At 35.9% G+C, this 9,546-nt stretch overlaps 1 long non-coding RNA gene across 1 annotated transcript; it reads left to right on the forward strand.

Moving 5' to 3' along the window:
* The first annotated feature begins 254 nt into the window (after positions 1-254).
* On the forward strand, positions 255-3,199 carry LOC145823341 (uncharacterized). Its single transcript, XR_014365620.1, has 3 exons — positions 255-535; positions 1,409-1,453; positions 2,948-3,199. It is a non-coding gene; the product is annotated as an uncharacterized LOC145823341 (long non-coding RNA).
* Positions 3,200-9,546: the final 6,347 nt, after the last annotated feature.

Raw genomic sequence — 9,546 nt, forward strand, 5'->3', positions numbered from 1 at the left:
AAAATTGAAATTACCGACCTTTACGGGTTCAGAAATCACAATTGAGGACTTGGATGTGTTAATGAAAATTTTTAGAACTATTTGGGAAACATAATTGGAAATCTAATTTGTCTGATTTGTTAATGTGCGTTTGGGTGGTTAACTTTGTACTGCAAATTGAAGGCCTTAGAGGCTTCAGAAACCAGAATAGGGGGCATATTTATAGAGTCATCTGGAAAGTTTAATTGAAATTTAATTTTTCGTGATTCGTAAGGGCGTGTTTGGCCCTCCTTATTTGTGATAAAGCTTGTATAATTAAATATATAGGTGTGTATGAGTTATATAAGTGGTGAACTCATACTTTTGGAGTCAAAAAACAAAATATCTAAAGAGAGAGAGAGGAAACCGTGAAAGGGAGAGAGGGAAGAGTGTCAATTTTCTCACCATCCATGGAGGCTTTGAAGATGATGGAAGAGAATTGAAGGAAAGAAAGAAGATCACCCATGGGACTTGGAGGAATTGAAGAGAGCTAAGAGATAGACAAAGATTGAGTTAGGTATAAAAATCTATCTTGAAATCTTGTGTTTAAAGTATCAATTTGGTAAAATCATAGAGATCTTGGAAGATTTAAACCCATTTGGGGTTAAGGTTTATCTATGTATTTACTTGAGCTAATTTGAGGAATTAGAAATTGAGTTCTTTAATTTTGTTTATGAGTGGAGCTCAAGCTCATGGATATCATGAAATAAACTTTAGATTATGCAAGAATCATGTGAATTTGTGGGTTGTGGGTTGTGTTTTTAAGAACCTTGAAGATCATGAAAGATTAAGCATTAATCTTGAACTTTGAGACAAAGATTGAATTGTTTGAAATGAAATTACACTTGGTTGATGTTAGTTTATCATGTTATAGGGCAATTCTACATGTTTTTGAGTGATTTATGTTAAGAACCAAGCTTAAAAATGGAAAAACCAAGTGTTGGAGCAAAAAGAGCCATTTTCGGACTACACACTGCCCAGAGCCGCACGTGCGGCCCTGTTTCCCGCACGTGCGGGAGACAGCTTTGTCCAGCCATCTTTGAATAAGCATATCTTTTGCCTCGGGGCTCCGTTTTGAGTGATTCTTGAGCCTAAAATCAAGCCCCGGAAGTATAGTTTCCAATGGAAGTGGTCTCACTCCAAAATTATAAATACAAAAATAGTTATGCCCAAATTAGTGACGACTGTTCACTTTCTGTCAACTAATTTTATACCATTTCTTCACCTAAACCATTTTTCCATTGATTTCTCCTGTTTCTGTGACATGGAGTATAACTTATTAAGAAATAATGAGCTTGGTACCACCATGGCTAATTGATTGAATGATCAAAGAGAATAAGTAAATGAGCGAGTATAATCTCATATTATGTGTTGTGCACTGTACTTGTAGGTCGAGACGAGGATATCGTCCTATTACCACCGGGAACCGATCACTGTGAATAGTAGTTCTGCAATCGTATGTTTACTTACCGTAAATAATTCTTATTGTTAACGCACTGTTCTTTGTAAGCATTTATGTTATTTAGGGATCGGTGAGAACATTGAAAGATTATGTGCACTTCGGTATGACGCTGAAACTACTCTACATTCTGGTTATGGTTAATGGTTATCCTTAATGTATAATAACCTGTAAATTACCTATAACTCCGCACAAGAATTATTAATATTATGCAACTGGTTGGCAAGAAGGGATTATGAATATAAACCCCGCTTAATGGGAACATGATATTTTGAACGTCCTATCCTGGACTCCTACAGCCTTATTTAGTTCGATACATGTTTTATGACATAGACATCTGCCTAAAATGGATTAACGAAATGAAAATCAAACAGAACCATGGGTTTCCTTATACGTCAAAGAATTGAATATCAATAACATTGTTATATGACTCACGTTATGGTGCGAATTGTTCTATCCCCATGAATAGTACTGTAACGACACATGTGTTTCTGTAAATAATTATTATTAATACTTTGTTATATGTAAGATGACTATGGCTACATGTAATGAATCATAAAGGGAAATTTATGTGCACCATTGTGAACGGTATTTGTATGAACCTGGCATTATTATGTTATGTTTATTCACTTCGTTTATGCTATGACATAATATGAATTGTTCAGTCTTCAAGAACTATTGATTCCTAGTACGAAACTAAGTGCTGCAATGCGAACCACCTCTTGAGTCCATACATACAAGAACTGGGCTTAAAGCCAATTTGGTCCCTTTATGGGTCACCCGGTTATGTGAAAATATGAAAGATATAATTTGTGAAGATATGAAAGGAATAACTTGTGAACTTATGAAAGATATAATTTGTGATGATATGAAAGGAATAACTTGTGAACTTATGAAAGATATAATTTGTGAAGATATGAAAGGAATAACTTGTGAACTTATGAAAGATATAATTTGTGAAGATATGAAAGGTATAATTTGTGAACTTATGAGGCCGAGGGCCACTTTGTGAATTTGTGAACTTATGAGGCCGAGGGCCACTTTGTGAATTTGTGAACTTATGAGGCCGAGAGCCACTTTGTGAATTTGTGAACTTATGAGACCGAGGGCCAACTTGTGAATTCTGAAATTATGAGGCCGAGGGCCAACTTGTGAAGTATGAATCTGTAACTTGTGAAACTATGAATCTCAAAGGCCGAGGGCCAATTTGTGAAGTTATGCATCTAAGTTAAGCCAAGGGCTAATTTGTGAATGTGTGAACCCATCAGGCCAAGGGCCAACCTATGAAGTTATGAACCGACAAGACTGTTCTGAAACGTGTACAGAATCAGACTAACCACAGGATTTTTGCATTTACTTATCTAATTAGAGAAATGTGTACACTGTAAGTAAATTAAGTTAATCTTTAAATTGTTTATGTACTACTGTTCACTAAGCTTGACTCACTTTGTCTTATGTCTGTTTCTGTAGGCACTCCACCTGGAGGTCAGTTTTAACCCATGGCATCTGTGCCTCTTTTGTCAACCTCAGAGTATCCAGGCACTTAAGTGAAGGCAGCCCTTTTTGCTAAACTTTTGATTTTACACTCTGATTGTTTGCTTAAGGTTGATGTATATATAATTCCTTTGCCTGTCCATGTTGTTTTACGCCCAATTCTAAGGGCTGGGTCTGTATATCTATATGTACATAACTAACTCTCTGGTGCACGTCACTGTATGTTTATTTGCCTTATGTTCTGTCTGTGATCTTGGCATGATAGTGGTCACTCAATGGATGCAGTTCTTTTATTTATGTTAATTTATATTGGTAAATGCTTCCGTTCAGGCCCCATATGATATGTATACCAGGTTATGCGTCCGTTTCTGTGTAGGTCATGCCCAAACTTTTAGGGGCAAGTTTGGGGCGTGACAATATATGTACATAAATTAAGTTTTAAATTTTCAGTCCCATGTTTGCCTATACAACATTATCGACATTATTTTTATTGGTATTTGCTTCCACTAGCCTCTCTACTTTTGCTTAATTTGTTCAGAGGCCTTTGGTAATCCCAGGATTATTGGCCGGTTACGACACTAAACCTATAAGGGGGGGTTTAGGTCGTGACGCTTGTGGGGGCTTGAGATACCCTGTCCTAGCTGGGGAACGAACTAGGGCTTCACTATTCAAATAATTGGTATCACTGCATCTTAGACACGGGAGAGGGATACCTCGGTTGGACACTTGATATACCTACCCTACCTAGCACCTAAGTGAAAGGACGATCAAATGGTACATCGACAATCCAGATCAAAGGCTTGTATTTCCACCATAACAAAGCCCATGCCCAGTAAGCCATTTAGGATATTAGATGACAAATACAGTGACTTTAAGCGCACCATGCATGAAATGCAATGAATATACATATGAAGATAAAATTCACATTATGAAGTTTGAGTCATGTTCTCTTAATATCTCTAGCGGAGTCGCCAGAAACTATGGAATGCTTCTCGGGGGTTACCAAGCGCACCCAACAATTTGGATTCCCAACCTCCTGATCTAGTCTCACTAGTGCAATGTGAAATAGAAAATGAGAGTTCAGATCTAGCAACTTTTACAGAAAATCCATTTATTGTAAAATATGCAAGAAATGGACTACATCACCAGATCTTAGAGTCGCCAACTAATCTTTTAGGGACATTAAGAAACCCGTGACTCATTCCAAACGCCACCATCCATCATAATCAAAGTGTCTTGGCTCGAGAACATAGGTATAAAAAGGAAATGTCATTAATTGAGCACCTCATTAACCCGATCAAAGATCGGCCTCTACTAAGTCATAATGTGGTTTTTACAATCAATGTAAATTCATAGTCTGACTTTTAATAATGCTATCATTACTATCTGAGGCATTCAAATATAGATTGTGTCATAAATTTTGGTTATGCTCTGACTTCATATATTTTTGAAAAGAGTTTTCTTGGGTAAAATCCACAGCATAAGAATCATTTACACTCCAAAATAAATAGCACAACCTCCATCCAGCGGCATTCAAATAGATATCCCATTTGAGTATTTAGCCTCATGTTATAGCAACAAATATGGTAAGGAACACACACATGCAATATGCGAAAGCTCAAAATGCTCATCGAGTACTCCAAGGCGAGTCATGACATACACAGATATTTACAGACATTCATGATCCTATATACAAGTTCCTAATGCAATACATATAGACCATGCAACTAAAGATCTGACTACTAACATTGGATAGATGAATCATCTCAAGGCACGAATTAGTGCATAAAGACATATAAGAATTGATAAAAAAAAAAAAAAAACCACAAATACAAATTAGATGAATCCTAATGCATGAAAAATATATGCAAGACATTGATATGATCAATAAAACATGATGCAATACCAAAAGCAGATAAGTAAAAGGGTTAGAAAGACGTGGGGTTGGATGATTATTACAATAATTCGAATGAGAAAAGGGGAAGAGTGGTAGATTATTACAATAATGAGTTAACTCAACCTAGTTACTACTAAATCTAACAAATCACACTAAATAATTAAAAGAAGCAACCCAAGGGCTTTATTACTACTTAAGGGAGCATCGCCAGAAACTATTTGTTCTGTTCTTGAGGGAAACGATTGGCCAAACACTAGATGAGTCAGTCAAAGTAAAAATAAGGTTGCCAAATCCCCTTTTCGGCTGGGGATTAGCTCAATACAGAATCTCAGGACAGTGGGTAGAGGGAGGCTTTCTGAATGGTTCCGACACCTTCCACCCCTTCTATTGATAGGGATCACTTGGAGAGGAGATGGATGGGCAAAAACCCTTAACAACAACATAAACAGATATATACAATAGATATTTTGCCCAAAGAAACAAATTAAGTGGATCAAAAATGAAACAAATTCAAGCCCAAGAAATAGATGGAAACCTGCATCTTCTTTTTGTGAATAAAGGTAAGTCGATACCCAAATCCATGCTATTAAGTGGAGAGTGTAGATTAGTGCAAATCATTTCTTAGCAGAAGCTTTGCTTATTAAAACAATGGATTCGTCAAGTTCATTGAAAATTCCTTATCTAGTCATAGAACAAGGATGATAACACCCCTTTTCTATCTTCACAAATGATTGAGAAGGGAGGTTTCAATTTCTTTAACCCAAAATCTCTTATTTTATTTCCAAAATACTCAATGAAAAGAATGAGAGAACAAAACTTGTCATCACCAAATCTCATGAATCACTCAAGCAACCTCATGAAACAACCCCTAACACTCATTTTTGTTAAGTCAAGGGTCAAAACACATAGATTGCCATACTTGAGAGATAAGATAGATAAAGATGAGTGGTGTAATAGGGAGAAGAGTTACTCTACTTATTGAACTTGTGAATGGATGGCTAAAATTACTCCTAAGCACATCTACAAGAATCCAAAATATACAAGAGCTACATAATTGAAGCTATGAAAAGCAAAGAAACAAAGAAAATAGCTATCAACTCAATGGTTGGGTGGCTAAAGTTATTCCCTCCACATCCATGAGGACTTACAACAATCACATAATGAAAATAACACCCCTCAAAACTGAAGAAAGAGATATAGAAAAGTGACTTAGATAATGAGAAAATCACCTCCTAAGAGGATATATCACTTTGATTCACAAACTCCCTTGTTAATTCCCTCAATTCACTTTGATAGATTGTTTAATGTCCAAGAGTTTGAACAAGGTGCTTAGGATCAAGCTTCCATGGAGTGTTGGTCTCCAAAGTTATGGTGGCAGGTATGAAGTATGGTTGAAAGGAGACAGAGTTAAGAGAATTTTAAGAGCCTTGGGCAAGAGTCACTAGCCTCTTGAAAAAGTTGTCGAGCTCTTATATATAGAGCCCAAGTCACAAATATCTGAGATATTTATGGTAGGTAGGCCAAACAAGCTGAAATTCCCGAAAATGCTCTGTTCCCAAAACATTCAGCCGGTCGAACTTCTTGGTGATCGACTGAGTGCTTTTGTGGCCGGCCATCATATGGTGTTCAGCCAGTCAGTGGACACATCATTAGATCAGCAAGGGCAGGTTAGCCTGAATTGAAGGGAGAAACAAGTATTTCATAAGAGTTCACCATTTCCATTCATTTTCACTATATTCTTTGCTCGGTTTGTTTGAAAGAATACTATGTTTAGGATTTTGAAAATATGAATCTCAGAACATTACGGTAACATCTAGAGTTGCACCTATTAAAACTCATTTTGGAAGAGATTCCATTTTGGTCGAAAAACATTTTGTCCAAAACAGGTCGTTGGAGGGTTTAAATCTTGATCCTTAGAACTCCTGCCATGAAATTCGCAAAGATTAAAACCTCTTGTTTTCATCATTGGGAGCTCAAAATGGAGTGCCTAAGTCTCAAGGCTAGTAAAAAATATGGTGTCTACACCAAGCGTAAGGGAGGCTTTTACGATGGCAACTCTGGTTAAAACAATTTACCTTTGATATAAAACATATTAATGGTAATAAAAATAGTTTAGCAGATACTCTAACTCGGGAACTTGCAAATAACTTCCACCTCCACAAGACTCACACCGCTAGAGAAGGAAACACTCATGGCAAAGACTCAAGAAGTGCTGGACCTGGTGACACAAGATAGCACTAAAATTATCAGAAGAATGCAAGTAGCAGGGAAGAGCCGTTCAATGAACAAGCTTATTAGGACCACTCATTTAGTTGCTAAAATGTTTTTACGTTAGAAGTATTATAGTTGTTTCTTTAGCTCCCTTATGATATCCAAAATAAAATAAAAGAATGTACTTTCATTAAGTTATTTCTGAAATGGTATGAAGAAAGTGTCAACCATCTGGGAACTCAGTGGTGCTACTTTAATATATGGGCAGCATTGTATAGTTATAAAATGTTAAAAGTTTCATTCGATCTAGATAAGGTCATTAGCCCAAAAGACCCTCTAGTTCAAATGTGGAAATTAGGAATAATCAATACATTTGACATTCCACCTCACCCACAGAGTACCATGTTCTCTCAGCTCACCAGATTCCAACAATTCATATTGAAGAGAATTTATGAAGTCTATAAAGAATATCCAAGTATGGCACCCATCACATTTATAATTGCACAAATGGAGGTAAAGGATGAATGTCTAAATGCAACTCGTTATCTGTTAAAAGTAAAAGAACAAGAATGGCGTAATCCCTTACAAATGTAATTGGTTCAAAGATTGGGAAGCACCTTTGATAATAGATCCAACAAAGGCAATGGCAAGAGGATTTTTTTTTATAACATCACATGAAATTACAGAATTAGCAAGGGTTCGGTTTAAATTAGTTCATTGTGGAAGGACCACCTTTGCAGTAATACCGTCCTTGGCAGAAAAAATAATTGTTCTAAGATTGCCTCATAAATCAGTGTATGATTACTTGGAACAGGTAGATTTGGGAACATATTTGTCTGAAAGAGGATGTAATTTTTTAGAAAAATATCTAATGGTGTCACGACGCAAACCTGCCCCCATAGGTTTAGCATCATAACTGGCCAGTAATCTTAAGATTACCAAAGGCCTCTTAGACAGAAATCAAATTATTAGGGGCTAGCGGAAGCAAATAACAAATATACAATGTACATTGAGTTGTGCAGACTTATATGGGACAAAAAAAAAATCAAACTTTATATACATAGTTATATTTACGCATCATTCATATACAGATAATACAAAAAGGGACTTAGCCCTATTTACAGAAAAAACAAAAGCTTGTTCAAAATCACAAAGGGAAATAAAAATAAAACTTAGGACTTGTTCACATGATTCACAAAAGACTTTCGGGAACCTCCTTGTAATGCCCCAGATTTTATTACTCGAATATCATTATCCAATCCCTGATTACAGTCCATTTCCATAATAATAAAAGCGGAAGCAAAAATAAATAGCTAAGTAATAAATGTTCTCTCTCGTGAACTGTTCAATTACAATATGATGGCATTTCGCCTACAAGTAATAGACTCGTGGTCAAAAAATAAGAAGACTCCATGGTCTTGAACAATATTCCAAGCTTCTCACCAGAAAAAAACGGTTAACAACGTGGGATGAACACTAATGTCCAATAGAGATTCTAGTGATTCTAAACAATAGCATAATATAGATATATATGATCATGAATGCTCCCACTCAATAAATATACATAGATAGTGTTGTTTTGCATATCCAAAATATACTTACATACGTATACTTTTCTCAAAAGAATCATTATTTATCATTTCAAGAAAAATCCATTTTCAGACCTTCGTAACTCATTATTTTCAATTCAAAAGGTTTCCAAACCGAAGTCACATCTCAAATATCACACACAATAACCATTTCGGCAACTCTAGGACTCATCTTTTACAAGCCGAATGATTGCATCACGTTTTTTATTTTCAAAATCAAATCCACAATTAATCCTTTATACCCCTATGCTACTCATTTACATCAAACAACATTAATAAACACGACAATGATATTCTCAATAGAATCAATCCACCCCATAACACAATTTCAACTATATTCTCAATACATATTTTCGTCAATAATAATCTCTACAAATATACACACGTTAGCAATAAAATCTCGTAATAAAATAAACAACTTGTGGCCTCGCCAAGCCCTACATTACCATCGTGGTCTCGCCAAGAACCATGTCTGCATGCTTTACCGGTTACTAGTCGGAAGGAATGCATTACCTCTATATAGCACAGCCTACTTTACCGAGTGCTAACCGGAAGGAACGCATTACCTCTATATAGCACATCAACCCACTTTACCAATTGCTAGCCAGAAGGATAGTTGCACCTTAATTTCCTTCCATTCATTCACATATAATTACGTAATTATGCATATAATCCACAACACATAAGGTTTCATATCAACCTATTTCACATCAATTCTACAAGTAATATCGTTCTCCACCGATGGCCAAGGACAAAACCTCTAAGCATTTAATAGTGATAATATAAATTCTTATAAACAAGATTGTGTGATTCTCATAACATTTCCATACCTCAATATTACTAATATTGTCTAGAGTTAGATTAACAATTATACCATC

Source organism: Camellia sinensis, chromosome 4 (assembly GCF_055761805.1).
Source record: "Camellia sinensis isolate YWXY chromosome 4, ASM5576180v1, whole genome shotgun sequence".
Taxonomy (NCBI): Eukaryota; Viridiplantae; Streptophyta; class Magnoliopsida; order Ericales; family Theaceae; genus Camellia; species Camellia sinensis.